The 15,779-nt window shown below is 42.1% G+C and overlaps 1 non-coding gene across 1 annotated transcript; it reads right to left on the reverse strand.

Annotated features, from left to right (window-relative positions):
• Positions 1-5,165: 5,165 nt before the first annotated feature.
• On the reverse strand, positions 5,166-5,272 carry LOC133787367 (small nucleolar RNA R71). The gene has a single exon (XR_009872393.1). It is a non-coding gene; the product is annotated as a small nucleolar RNA R71 (small nucleolar RNA).
• Between the last annotated feature and the right edge of the window lie 10,507 nt (positions 5,273-15,779).

A 15,779-nucleotide genomic window follows, 5' to 3' on the forward strand; every position in this document is an offset into this window, starting at 1 on the left:
CGCAGTCTGGGCCACCGAAAGGTTCCTTAGTGCCTCCTCAAGCTCGTGTTGCAACCGTTGAGCCGATGAAGAGTGGGAGGCAAGCAGCCGATGGTTCAAAATAGAGGCCTGATTGAGGACGAAGATATGAAACAAAGCCTTAGGGGTCAGATGATACACCAGAAGTAATATAAAAGGTATTTATGTGGCTATCATAAATTAATAAACCAAGTATCGCGACAGTTACCTGCAAGGAGGCTCGCATATAGGCATTCTCTAGCTCAGCCTCGGGAACATCGTGCAGCGTCCCCCATTCACCCTCAGAAAAGTTTCCCAAGTGATGGCTCATGGCTTCCCCATATTGGCTCGCCAGGGGATGATCTTCGGGAATAGAAACATGAGCTGAGCCGGGGGAGGCGCGAGTGCTTGTCGAGGCCCGTTTTGGCAAGGATGGGGACCGAGAAGGCCCTGACCCGTCCACAGTAGTGCGAGGAGCAGAAGAGTGCGGGGTCGTCTCCTGGGGTAAAGAGACGCCTGTGGATGCCCACCTGGAATGCCCCCTCGGGGTGAAGGAACCCCATCAAAAGAGGGAATGACAAAATTCCTCCTAGGCATAGGGGGGCAAGGGGCAGGGGCGTCAAAGGCAAACTCACCGCCAGGCGTTAACGGCGACATCCGAGAGGTAGCACCGCCAGTATGACCGTCATCGGCTACACCCTTAGCCCTGCCAGCAACAGAGTACAAGCAGGAGTAGTTCTCAGACACCACAGTCTCCTCAACATCCATATGGTCACCCGGGGAATAGACGTAATCCCTATCGGCTGCTTCATCGCAATTCCTTTCATCGTGACCATATACCCACGGACTCTCAAGTACGGGTGCCACTGGGGGTAAATCAACAGAGTCGGGTGACGCGGGGCGTGGATCCTCAGATTCAGGGGAAATGGAGCATAAGGTAACTTTCTGGTCCGGGGTCAGCAGCCCACATAAGTGGAGATTGCTCTCCGTGAAAAGGGCGCTGGCTTGTTTGCGTTCCTTCGGCATAGCCAGGATTTGTATTACCCGGTCATGAGCTGCCCGTTTCAGATTAGGACCGACAACCCCTAAGAGACCTGCCATCGAACGAAAGGAAATTACCACAGTTACAAGAACTATAAAAAAAGAGGTCGATTAATAAGAGAAATTTTCGGTATATGGGATCAAAGTGATGATAGCCTTACGTGGGGCATTGAAGTTAGAGTATCGGGTCTGCCCACTATAAGTATAGAAGTAGTCTGACTTCCAAGCCCCCCTATTGGAAATAGATCCCTCCAAGAGGGAACTCCCTTTAAGGGCCGCGGCTTTCTGGAGCTGGTAGAACCCGGGGGCTGATGTATTCTCCCTCAGGGTGAAGAAGTAATGAACCTCAATTATGGAAGGCCCCCTAGAGTACACCTGATGGTACAACACATACAAACAACTGAGCATCACCCAGGAGTTGGGGGACAATTGTAGTGGCGCCAATTCAAAGTAGTCCAGCACTTTGATGAAGAAAGAGTGGAGTGGCAGAGCTCCACCAGATCGGATTATGGCATCGCTAAACGCCACGAATCCCTTTTGCGGTGCAGACGCGCGTTCCTTGCACTCTGGTATAACAAACTTGAGGTTCAGGGGTAACTTATGGGCTTTCAGCATGTTGCCCAATTTCTTCAGGGTAACGGTAGACCTTCCAACTTCATCAGAAGTGTCCAAAACTCTCTTCGGCATCTCGAGTACCTGGACAAAGTAAGGCAATTTATGAGCAACCGACTTTCTAAGGGTCCTAGAAGATCCCCCACATGTCCTATGTCTACCAGCTTTTTGCTTAACCCTAGGGCACAAGACAGGGGATAGAAGAGGGAACGCGGGCGGCACCATGGAAAGGAACTCCGGCTCAACCAATTCATGTCCACCTCCTTCAAAGGAGGAATCCACGTAATCGGGAGACTCGTCATGACAGAAGGAAAAGGGCTCGGGGGGCAAGTTTTCTTCTAGGCAAGCAATTTCGGAAAGGCAATCCTGGAGGGTGGATTGTAGCTGGGAAATGTAAGTCGCTTGCCGGGGGAAGAGATCAGAACCCGCGTCCCCGGGATGGGATTCTAGCTCCCTCTCTAGACAGTCCGCCTTATGTCTAAGGTAAGATAATCTCCTGAGGTAGAGCGCCCGCACACCCCCGCGGTTAGAAGGTTTACATGCGTCGACCTCCGATTCGGAGGAGGACAACTCAATAAATTCGACATTAGACGGACCTTCGGAACATCGCCTAGACGCCATGGACAAGCTAAGACTTGAGGGCGTGTGCGCATAAGGGCGACTCAATATCTACAACACGAGTGTGAGGGTATAAGAAAAGGGCCGGTGTATGGGTACTGGAAAGGCTATGCGAAGAAAATGCTAAACTCTGAAGGTTGAATGTCATGCAACCATCAATCTTACTCTCGTATAATCAATGCAAAACGAAAGGGAGAAGAGATGAAAGAGACATACCTGCGGGGATACGAAACTGAGGGGACGCAAGGACAGACTTACAAAGGAGCAGGAGCAAGATCGTAGGAGCGAGGTAATGCCCAGCTTTGCCACGAAGCTAAAAAGAAAAAAAAAATTAAAACAAAAAGAAAAAAAGAAGAGAAAGAAAGAAGAATGGAAATAAAAGAAGGGATACCTCAAAAATGCTTCTATTGAGAATAGAACCTTGGAGCTCTTGGAAGAGGCTTAGAGGGAATACCACTAGGCTAAGCAAGTTTTTGTGTAGAGAAGTGGTTTCAAGCCTTGGAGTATTTATAGGGAAAGTCAATGCTCCCTAGCCCTTGGATCTATTTCCCTATAAATGGTGGAGATCAAGAGTATGGGTAACCTTGGGATCCGCGATGGAGGATGATTGGTCCTTATGCAATCTTAGGATCTCTCATGGATGCCCTCAAGTGTTGGGTGACTTTTGTGTTTCTTTGGACGCTAAAAAAAAAAAGAAACACAACCCCAAGCCTCACCTCATGCTTCTTCAAGAGGCGTTGGAAAAATTGCCAAGGCAAAATCCCCCAAGATTGGCCGTGCATGTCAAGAAAGAGAAGTGGAGAGAGTCTACAAACACACTTAAAAGTGCACTTATAGACGCGGGGGGAAGTGTAAATATGGAATTTTTTCCTTGTGAATTCTATTCACAAGTGAAGCTCTATGTTACGAGACATCCTGAAAGGGCATCACATGATGGTGAAGGAGTTGGGGTAAGAGAGTCACCCTCACTAGGCGAGGGACTTCGGCCACTTGCCGATCCAAACTTCACCCTCGCTATGCGAGGGCCCCTAGCTGGCCATCCTCGTGCGCCCCATTCCAGCAGGCATCAAGCCTCGTCCACACTCGGAGGAAGAGTGTCAGCCTCGCTATGCGAGGGTGAGGGCTATGTTGAGGTGTCCGTGCTCCTAGCCTCGCGACGTCGCACCTCGGAGGAAGAACATCAGCCTCGCTATGCGAGGGTGAGGGCTGTGTTGAGGTATCCGTGTTCCTAGCCTCGCGACGCTGTGCTCGGAAGGAGGAGAGGCAGCCTCGCTATGCGAGGGACCCTCGCTATGCGAGGGTGAGGGGTGTGTTGAGGTACCCGTGCTCCTAGCCTCGTGTCTATGCGATCTGCATAGGCCGGCCCTGACCCTCGACACCTCGACTTCTCAGGACATGCATAGGATGAAGCCTCCTTGGCACAGGCATGAGATCACTTAGGAGAATCTTGTTGATATGCCAAACGAACGTGGAGCATTTAACGGGAATTGATGAGGACCACCGAGTACGGAACACGTGCGCTGACACGGGGTGTACGGTTATGGAGAGAACAGAGGCACGACCCTATGATCTGCGTCTGAGGAGTAGTGGCGGTACGGACCTGTACGAAGAGTGGTGAGACCACTGGGACACCCTCGACCATGCGCCAGAGCCGACAGTACTATGTCCAAGGCCACGACTCTGACACCATCAGGGTAGACACCACTACGCCCTGAGCCACTACTTTATCAGAGTACCTATGTACGTCCCAGTGGTCTGGGACTTGTTTGTATCCTGGGCCAATAGAGCCTCCCCTATAAATAGGCTCCAACCCCTCAGGCTAAGGGGTTGGAAAACTGAATGTAAAAACGAGACTTATGAAATATATGCTTCTGGTTCTCATGCTTGCCTGAGTTTTCTCCTGTTGTTTAGAGTTCTTTCTATCTAATTCATAGCTTCTTATAGTATAGAGATTGAAGTTTTCTAACCATCAATCGTTGACGAGTTCTTACTGTCAACACTATGCCTCCCTACTCTTGCCTAATATTTGATAGCCTTATTTAATTTTACCTTATTTTTCTTTGTCTCTTATCATATTATTGTGTAATTGTAAAAAAATACTTGAAAAAAAAAAACCTAAATCTTGTCCTTTCACCATAAGCAATCTTTGCTTAAAAGAAATTTGAACAAAACTCATAATCCGCCTCTACTAATTAACCCCGGGGAGTTGTTAGTAGTGTGCGAGTAAGTGGAATCAAATAGGTCTGGGGACAAGTAAACCATAAAAATTATATCGTTATGAATTCTCTAAAAGTTCTAAGTATGCTCTGTGGTAGCGGTTTTAACTAATCTTCCACATCAGAAAATTGTTTGTTTGGGATTATCTTTGTTGCCTTGTTTATGAAACTTGTATGCATCATTGGGAACGTAACTCTAAAAATCGATTAGTAAAAAGACATTTATCTTTGTTTGAAATTGAAAGTGTTAGTAAAAATTTGAGCATCATGGAACCAATTGCTAATATTAATAGAAATCCTGTTGATGAAAATGTTGTGCTTGAAAAAACCTTGCTTGAATATTTTGCACCTATTTCATCTAATGCTCGTACATGTATTGTTTTTCCTACCACTTCTGCTACCCATTTTGAGCTTAAACCATCTATCATTCAATTGTTGCCATCTTTTTATGGGTTAGATAGAGAGGATCCTTACATGCATGTCAAAGATTTCTTAGAAATTTTCTCAACATTTAAATTTCAAAATTTTTCTGATGAGTCGGTCAAAATAAGATTATTCTCTTTTTCATTAAAAGACAAATCAAAAGCTTGGTTAAATTTTCTTCCCACGGGTTCTATAACTACATGGGTTCAACTTTATAATAAATTCTCGCTGAAATTTTTTCCTATGTCTAAAACGGATAGTCTAAGGAGAGAAATCTCTGAGTTTTTTCAAAAAGACAATGAAGAGTTTTATGAATGTTGGGAAAGATTTAAAGATTTATTATTAAAATTTCCTCATCATGGTTTTGAAAAATGGAGACTTGTAAATTTTTTTTATGATGGTTTGACTCCCTCTAATCGTCAAATGATTCAATCTATGCATACCATAATTTTTTTAAAATTTCAAGGACAAGAGGCTTGGGATGTCCTTGAAGATTTATCTGTCAATTCACAACAATGAAATTATTTTGATCCTAGGTCTAGGTCAACTAATTCACCAAAAAGAGGAGGAAGGTATGAAGTAAAAGATGAATTAGAATTAAGAACATCCTTAGACAAATTAGCGAGCAAAGTGGAAGCTTTATCCATAAGCCAAACTATAAATTCTCCAATACAACCAAGAAAATATGTTTGTTCTATACGTTCTAATCCTTGCCATAATGCCCAATCATATCCTTCCTACCAAGAATCATTTTCTGAGGAGGTCAATTCTCTTCATGCTTATGGGAAACCAAATGATATAGCCCATTTTCATCCACTTATAATCCAAATTGGAGAAACCATCCAAACTTTTCATGGAGACAAAACCAACCTCTAATGAATCAAGGGCACCAATACAACACGTAAAACCAAACTCATGCCCCACAAAATCAACCATATCCTCAACAAAGGAAACCTTCCTTAGAAGATACTTTACAACAATTTATGCAATCCACTCAACAAATCCTACAAAATCAGTCTCAATCAATTACCAAACTCGAGACACAAGTAGGACAACTCGCTACTGCTTTAGCTGATAGAGAAAAAGGAACATTCCCTAGTCATCCTATCCCAAATCCAAGAGGTCAACATGAGATAGGAAAGTCTAGTCATAATGGAGAAGTCAAATCAATTTCAACTCTTAGGTCCGGAAAGAACATTGTCAAACCCGATTACATACCCGAGGTTGAAAAAGAAAAAGAAAAGAGTCAACCTTCTAGTTCTAATGTCAATGACTCTTCAAATGAGGATACTCCAATCCATCCTTTCATTCCAAAAGCCCCATTCCCACAAAGATTACTTCCAATTAAAAAAGACAACCAATATAATGACATCTTAGAAGTTTTTAAACAAGTTAGTATCAATATCCCGTTCTTAGATGCCATTAAACAAATTCCTTCCTACTCTAAATTTTTGAAGGATCTTTGTATTGTAAAAAGAAACACTAATGTTCTTAAAAAGACGTTTTTAACTTAACAAGCTAGTTCCATTATTCAATATAAGAGTCTTGTTAAATATAAAGATCCTGGGTGTCCCACAATTTCATGCATTATTGGTGATCATTTTATTAACAAGGCTTTACTTGATTTGGGTGCTAGTGTGAATTTATTGTCTTATTCTGTTTATAAGCAACTTGGTCTTGGTGAACTAAAACCTACTTCTATAACTCTTCAATTAGCCGATCGTTCTGTAAAAATTCCCAGAGGCATTATAGAAGATGTTTGATAAAAGTTGATAAATTTTACTTTCTTGTTGATTTCATTGTTCTTGATACTCAACCTGTGGAAAATGTGCATGCTCAAATTCCTATCATTTTATGTAGACCATTCTTAGCTACATCTAATGCAATCATTAATTTTCGTAATGGCATTTTAAAATTATCTTTTGGAAACATGACTGTTGAATTGAATGTATTTAATGTCTGTAAATCTATTAAGTGTGAGGAAGTGCATGAAATTAACATGATTGATAATATTTTGGAAGATGATGGAAATGACTTGCTTGACTTTTGTGAAAAATATTTTGGTATGAGTTTACATGTTGATGATTCCATGAATGATGTGAATTCTTTGATAGAGTCTATGCCCTTAAGTGATACCATAACTTAATCTTTTTCACCCCTAGAGAATATTCAATCAATTTCCGAATCTCACAAGTTAGATCTAAAACCTTTGCTAGAATATTTAAAATATGCTTTTCTAAGAAAGTCTGAAACCTTACCTGTTATCATAGCATCTGCCTTAGATAAAGAACAAGAAGATAAATTGTTAGATGTCCTTAGAAAATATAAAGAAGCCATAGGTTGGACCATTAGAGACATTAAAGGAATTAGCCCATCCATATGTATGCATAGAATCTATCTAGAAGAGAATTCAAAAACCTCTCGGGAAGGCCAAAGAAGGCTAAATCCTAATATGAAAGAAGTAGTTAGAGAAGAGGTCATTAAATTATTAGATGTAGGTATCATTTACCCTATTTCTGATAGTCAATGGGTTAGTCCAGTTCAAGTTGTGCCTAAGAAGTATGGGATCACAGTTGTTGAAAACGAAAAAAATGAATTAATCCCTACTCGAGTACAAACGAGGTGGAGAGTGTGCATAGACTATAGAAAGCTAAATAATGTTACAAGAAAAGACCATTTTCCATTACCTTTATTGATCAAATGCTTGAAATTTTAGCTGGTCATGCATATTATTGCTTTCTTGATGGGTATTCGGGATATAACCAAATCCCCATTGCCCCAGAAGATCAAGAAAAGACTACATTTATATGCCCTTTCGGGACTTTTTCCTATCGTCGCATGCCTTTTGGGCTATGCAATGCACATGCGACTTTTCAAATGTGCTTGATTTCAATTTTTTTCTGATATGGTTGAAAGATTTCTTGAAGTGTTCATGGATGATTTTTCTATTGTTGGATACTCCTTTGATGAATGTTTGCACCATCTTTAACTTGTTTTAATTCGTTGCAAAGAGAAAAACCTTGTGCTTAACAGGGAAAATTTTCATTTTATGGTTAAAAAAGGAATTGTTTTAGGTCATGTAATCTCATCTGAGGGAATAGAAGTTGATAAAGCCAAAGTTGATCTTATTTCAAAACTTCCCCCACTTAAAACTGTGAAAGAAATTAGATCATTCTTAGGCCATGCTGGTTTCTATAGAAGATTTATAAAATACTTTAGCAAATTTTCTCGGCATTTATGCCATTTACTTGGAAAAGAAAAAACTTTTGTCTTTGATAATGATTGTCATGCTGCCTTTGATAAATTAAAAAATCTTTTGACTACTGCACCCATTATTCGACCTCCTGATTGGAAAATACCTTTTGAAATAATGTGTGATGCTTCTGATTATGCTATTGGTGCTGTCTTAGGATAAAGACTTAAAAAAAATAACTTGTGTAATTTACTATGCTAGAAAAACTTTAAATGATGCTCAATTAAATTATTCCACAACCGAGAAAGAATTGCTTGCTGTTGTTTTTGCATTGGAGAAATTTAGATCTTATTTGTTAGGGTCTAAAATAATTGTTTATTCTAATCATGCTGCATTAAAATATCTCTAATCGAAAAAAGAAGCTAAGTCTCATTTGATCTGTTGGATTATGATTTTACAAGAATTCAACTTAGAAATACGTGATAAAAAGGGATCTGAAAATGTTGTTTCTGATCATTTATCTAGACTAGTTGTTGAAAATATACATGATTCCACTCATATCACTAAAGCTTTTCTTGATGAAAAATTGATGCATGTTTCTTCTTTGCCTTGGTATGCTGATATTGTGAATTATGTGGTCACTAAAGAAATACCATCTCATTGGTCTAAGCATGATAAATCTAAATTTTATTCTGCAGTGAAATTTTCTATTTGGGATGATCTGTATGTTGACGGTGAGCACTCATCTACGAATTAAGGTCAGAAAATTCAAAGACTTAACCAAGAACTTATAGACTTAGGAAAACTGGAAACTCAGAGAACAACAATAGGAGAATAATAAAAGAAAATATCTATATTGCACTTTTAATAGCCTGTCATTACAAGAATTTTCCAACCCCTTAGTTTGAGGAGTGGAGGTCTATTTATAGCTTGGCTCTAATGGACTTCGATACAAGGTGGTCCCAGGGGACAAGAAGGTACTTGGGTACACTATCACGGTAGTGGCATAGGTCGTGGTGGAGCAGAGGATCGTGGTGTCGATGCTTGTTTGTGGTCTGAGACATGCAGGTCATGCCACCACTCCTCCCACTTCCACTACTTGTTGAATACGGATGTCAGAGTCACGCCTTTGTCTTCCTCACTATCGTACATCTCGTACCTGTACGCGTGCCTTGTACCTGATGGTCCTTCTTACATTTCCAAGACACATATTTTCTCCAAGCTCCCTTGTATTTTGCTAAGTGTGGGAAAGCTTGCAAGACATCATGAGTAGGTTACTTAGTCACCTCTCCCAATTCTATCCTGATACCAACTGATGGTTGGGCCCTTACTAGTTCTCCGTATATGTATACTTGGGAAGCTCTAGACTTTACATTTTATGAGAAGTCGTAGTAAAGACGTGCCTCATTGGTGGCACCTACTCTTGGGGGATAAGTAGGGCTTCTTAGGCAAGACATGGGTCATATATGATGAGGCAAGGTACCTTTCGCGGGTCTTCATCCGAGTAAGATGTGGGGTCTCGCAAAGACCCTTGAGCACAAGGCACGGTGTCTCACATAGCGAGGCTTATGGGCGTATGGCGAGGCATGCCTTTGGCTAGGGATGCTTTGGCGTTGTTATGTCCTTTGAAACATATCCCTCAGATCTTATATTGACCAAATCGGATGGCTCAAATTGATTTATGATGTTTACATATAAATAGGGTAGACAATTTCCACAGTTCATCGCCTTTTATTTGAAATCTTTCTTCATTTTCTCTCTTCTGCACTTTCAAACCCTTCTTCCTTATCAGAGAAAAAGAAACCCAAAAAAACACCTTTTGTTGCACAATCTCTCCGAAACGCAGTTGCTCAATTACTCAGGAGTTTTCTAGGAACTCTCCCTCCCGAAATCTATTCCTTCTATCAACGAACACACTGTAAGTCTTATTATTTCGAAGAAACTTTTTCTTTACTGATTTCTGTGTTTCATTTACCATGCTCATCTATGCTTCGCTGTAGTTAATATTAGGATGCTTTCTCGATGTTTTTGGCAAATAGTCTTCAACTTTAGGTTTACTGAAAAGATTTAAAATATATTCTAAAGCTATGACATTCACGAAACTTGGTATTTTCTGGGTGGATTTGGGTAACTTATGGCAAATTTTAGGAAATACCCATTCGGGTTATAGAAGATGAAAGGTTAGGGTTCAAAAATCTGATTGCTTAGGGAACACGTTTCTTGGTTGGTTTTTCTCTAAATCGCCCCCCAAGGACAGTAGTGGCCAAAATTTCTGACACACGGATCCCTAAATGTTAGAGGTTTGTTGGGAAACCGAGGTGCATAGCGTAGGGTTGCGCGTGGGATCGCGCAACGGGCTGAGACTAACGCAGCTGGGATATCATAAATATTATTCTCCCCCGTACATCCGGGTCATAATTTTTACAAATCTTAGATCACCTATTAAGCGACTTGTTATTCTTGTTTGTTAGGTGATCTAATGGAACCCAAGAAGAGCGTACCCAAGAAGAATGCACCTGGATCTTCTGCTCAACGAACCAGGAAGGGAAAAGAGATTGCCTTCGAATCTCCTCTTCCTCATTTCGGCCTTGTGGTGGAGAGGGACATTGTGGTCGACCCCAACGCATTCTTCGAGGAAGAGACCATCGCCTCCAAGATTACGACCCAAGGAAGGGTCAATAAAATTATGCTAAGCCATAATATAGAGGTCTGGTATGGGGTCCTCATAGCCCGACCTCCGTTTGAAGGGGAACAGAGCTGCGCGCCCCTCTAGGATTACTTTGGGGCCTGGAGTGATGAGTTCTTAAAGGTAGGGGCCTTCCTTCCCCTAGATTAGTACTTTGCTAACTTCCTTAACTACGTGAAGTTGGTACCTTTTCAGCTCCCCTCAAATTTATACAGACTTTTGGTGGGGCTAAGGTATCTCTTTCTGAAGCACGAGTGGGAGGTCCCCACTTCGATAGATATTCTATACTTCTTCTATCTCAAGGCTAGCCCAGAGAAAAAAGGGCAAGGTGACAGATTCTACTACCTCACCAGATTCTCGAACTCCACTTCGGTGATCAAGCTCCCAAGCCACCCCAACGACCAATTCTTTATGTCGAATGGGTTCTGAAACTGTGAGCATCAATACTTCAACTATCCTCATAAGTCTTCTTTCTTTTCTTAGCTCAGAAAGTCATTCTTTTTTCTTTTTAAAGACACTCCTTGTACACATGCTAATTGAGTTTATTTTTTGTGCAGCCGTATTCACGAGGACGGAGAATTCTGCGACCCTCGTGGGTTGGCATGACACATTGTCTGGGCTCCCGCCCCGCGAGAAGGATTATCGCCAGCTTGTGAATGACGCCATGATGCTAGCGTGCAAATTGATCGGTGAGGGCCAGATTTTGGCCTTAAGGAGGACACGGGCTACCCTTCCAGTAGTCCACGTGCTCCCGCCTTCCCAAGAAGGAGGCTCTGAGGCCGCTGAAGGCAAGGAACAAGAAGAAGATGAAGTGCCTCTGGTGCGAAAGAGATGGGCTCCCGAGGCTGCTCGGGGTCCTGACCTAGAACGAGCTGCATCGGGGGCAGCAGTCTAGGACTATCGCTAACTTTAGGCTAGTTGGATTTAACCCAAATCAGCATGTCCATCACCACCCTAACAATCCAGACCGTAACATTACCCTACTCTAGTGCGTGGATCACTTAGTGTTGCGTTATGATATGAGTTACCCTAGAGGTACTATTGTCGTAGATAATACCTCAACCTTTAGGTCAGCCATTTTTTAGGAGTATGGGACCAATCGTAGGTCATGGCCCTCTTTGCTCCAGGGCGCTTTTGCCTATGGATTTAGGCAATATGTAGAGGAATCCAGCCCCAAAATAGAACCTGATCCTGAACCTCCTATAATCCAAGAAATTGTAGACTTAGATTCCCCATCTTCTCCAGTAGTCCCAAGGCCGATGGTGGTGATAATAGACTCCTCCCCCAGCCTGGAGGGTAGGACTTTTATCTATTTATTTTATGTAAACTTCTGACTTTACTTGTGTATTAATTCCCTTCTTATTCTTTTCAGATGAAGAAATGGAACGATCTGGAGCTCCTGACCTCCGTACCACTTTCCAGGGTGGAAAGTCCAGCTCGGGTCTTATCGTAAAGAAGCCCCATTTTACAAAGAAAACTCCCCTGCTGTAGAAAACACCTCCAAATCCCTTGCTAAGGGGAAAGGTATGAGCTCAGTAGCTCTAGCTTCCATCGTGACAGAGAAAAGGATTCCTCCTCCGCCTCCTCCTCCTCGGTTCGCGCCAGCTCGGGATCAGGTAATACAAGTTGATCCCCTAACTCCTTCTGTCCCCACCATTACTATGCGCATCCCAGTCGATCCTCAGGATCTGGAGAAGATCCTCGATACCTTTCAGGGGATCCTCTATGAGACGGCGAACCATATGGTGGAGCTTGTTTATAAAGCCAACCTGAGGGATCTGAGGACGATAGAAGAACGGAGCCCGGAGAACGTCCTGGATTCAGCCTTGGGGATGACCCTCACAATAAGATATCATTCCTTAGTGAATTTCTTCTTTTCATCCTGCCTAAGTATGCATCTAACTTGTCTCTTTATTTTGTAATCGGCTTTCACTTAGCATCATAGTATAGCCCGAGCTAGGGCTAGGAATGATGAACTCCAGGCTGAGCTCCAATCCACCAAGACCGCCTTGACCGCTACTCAAGAAGGCGAGCAAACTGCCAAAGCTGCTTTTGCAACTACTCAAAAAGGCAAGCAAGATGCCAAGGCTACCCTTGCATCATCTTAAGAAAGCGAGCAGGTCACAAAGGTTGCCTTGGATGCTCTTCAGGTCGAGGTTGCTGAGGCCAAAGCAAAGCAGCTAGAAGCCGAGGCTGCGGTTAAGGAAGAGAAAGCGACCTCCCTGTCTGCCATGGAAGACATGTTGTATCATTGCTGGGCATTTAACCAGGATGGAAACTTCTCTTTCATGGCTCCCGAATTGTGGGATCCATACCTCGAGAAATTCAAAGCCCGGATCTTGCAAGAGCCGTCAGAGATAGGGGATGCTTCCACTGCGAGCGATCAGGAGATTGAGGAGGTCACATCCTCAGAACGCCCTAGAGGGGCTTGACGAAGCCTTTTTTTATGTATGTTTGTAAACAATTTCCCTTGGGCCAATTTGAGGATTTTTTTCCTCGGGACAACTTGAATTTTAATTCATATATCTAACTTTTAATCTATTTGTCTTTTCCTTGATTATCCCTCATGTTTATGCTTTCTCATACTTGCACATTTGAGATTTTAGGAATCGATCATTAGATCAGGATAGATATTTTAAGTTTGGTTATTTCCAAATTTAATGTGTTGATTTATATTGTACCTGTTTATGTGTAAGGCCTTGGACCCAGTTATATCGGGGGTTTTAAATATTTCAAACTTAGTTCGCGTTAGGTTTATTGATATCTTGAGCTTCTTGGAAAGCCATCGAATATTCAATTTTGCTAACTTCTAAGTTTTTTATCTGGTTGTATCCAGGATTTTAAATGATTTGAACGTAGTTCGTGCTAGGTTTATTGACACATCGAGCTCTTGAAAAGCTGTCGGATAATCAATTTTCTAAGCTTCTAAGTTTCTGACCTGGTTGTATCCAGGAGTTTTAGTAGAATCACCTCGGGTTATATGCCCCCAAAGTAACCAAAATGTAAAGAATTTCTTGGTTGCTTTTACAGACATTAATACACGAGTTAATTGATAAATAACCTTATAAAGAAACATTATTTAAAAACAAGCTAATAAGAAAAATTATATAATAATCCTTTGTTATTTAATTAAATGGCTTTTATAATTAAGCCTTACATAAATGGTTGCTAATACTACTGGTAATACTTCTTCAAGTGCATGGTGCTCCAGGTCCATGGGACTGCTTCTCCACTAAGCCGAGCTAATTTGAAAGTTCCCTCACGAAAAACTTCCACGATCTGATAAGGTCCTTCCTAGTTCGGGCCTAAAGTGCCATCCTTAGGATCCTTGTTTGCCAAAAAGACCATTCGGAGAACTAGGTCGCCCAATCCAAAACTACGTCTTTTGACCTTAGAGTTAAAATAACGAGTGATTTTCTATTAATAGTGCGCAAGCTGTAACTGTGAATCCTCTCACTTTTCATCGATTAGGTCGAGAGACGCCTTAAGTAACTCATCATTCCGCTCCTGGCTGAATGTCCTTACTCTGTTCGTGGCTACCTTTGCTTTGACGGGAAGAACGACATGAAGGTCAAGGAGAAAATAGTATGCCCCGTGGAAGTCTTGTGAGAAGTTCGGTATGGCCAAAGTACTTGCGGGAGCTGCTTGGGCCATACTCCTTTGGCCTCATCTAATCTTTTCTTAAGGCTCACCTTTAGAGTATTATTCACAGCCTCGACCTGTCCATTGGCCTATGGATATGCAACCGAAGAAAAACTTTTTATAACTCCGTGCTTTTCACAGAAATCAGTGAAGAGATCACTGTCAAATTGGGTTCCATTATCTGACATGATCTTTTTAGGAAGCCCAAATCGGCATACAATGTTTTTCACCACAAAGTCCAGGACTCTTTTTGAAGTGATAGTTGCCAAAGGCTCTGCTTCTACCCACTTCGTAAAATAATCAATTGCCACCACTACGTAGCGAACTCCTCCCTTTCCCATAGGTAAGGATCCTATCAAGTCAATGCCCCATACTACAAATGGCCACGGGGATGAGACATCGTCAACTCGACTGGAGCAGCTCGGGCGACTTTGGCGAAGCGCTGGCATTTGTCGCATTTCTGAACATGGGAGATGGAGTCTTTTGTTAAAGTGGGCCTAAAATAACCCTGCCTTAATATTTTTAAAGCTAGGTTCCCCCCCCCCCCCCCCCCCCAGTATGATCTCCACAAAAGCCTTCATGCACCTCTTGCATAATGGTTTTTGCCTCCTTAGGCAGAACACACTGTAGAAGAGGTGGTGAATGGCCACGTCAGTACAATGCTCCATCCACTATCACATATCTCGAAGCGTGATAGAATATCTTTCTCGCATCCTTTCTTTCCTCAGGTAGCCTTCTTGTTGTAAAGTATTCCACTATGGGGGTCATCCATGTAACGACCCAAATTCGCTAATAAGGCTTAAGGGCCTTGATTAGTGTGCCTGGAGGGCATAATGGGATTTGTGTGTGTGCCTTTATTGAGTAAAATGCATGATTATGATTTAAAGCATGTTATATGACTATTTGACTATTTGAGATGCATGACTATGTGTATTAGTATGCATGTAGACCTGATTGTGTTAGAAAGGGCATAATTGTAATTTGGCCATTTTGGGCATGACTGTGTTGATATCTGTGATCTGTGACTCGAGACGATCCTAGAATGAGCGGGTTAGCGGAAAAGTCAAAGCGGGAATTTATACCCGGCTTGGGTCAAGCCTGGGGAGTTTAAATGGGAATTTGGAAAATATATTGAGGTTAATCTTGATGATGAGGAATGTATAATTGGTGATTAATCAGGTATTGGGTAGCAAGCGGGAAATTATTAGAGACACTCGAGGAATTAGTGGGAATTGGGTAAAATGACTAAAATGGCCCTACATGGACAAAAAGGTTTTGAATTAATAGGGAGGGAATTTTGGTCTTTAGGCTTTTTAGAGATAAGTTAAATGAAGCTTTATATTTAGTGGGA

This window comes from Humulus lupulus, chromosome 6 (genome assembly GCF_963169125.1).
Source record: "Humulus lupulus chromosome 6, drHumLupu1.1, whole genome shotgun sequence".
NCBI classification, from domain to species: Eukaryota; Viridiplantae; Streptophyta; class Magnoliopsida; order Rosales; family Cannabaceae; genus Humulus; species Humulus lupulus.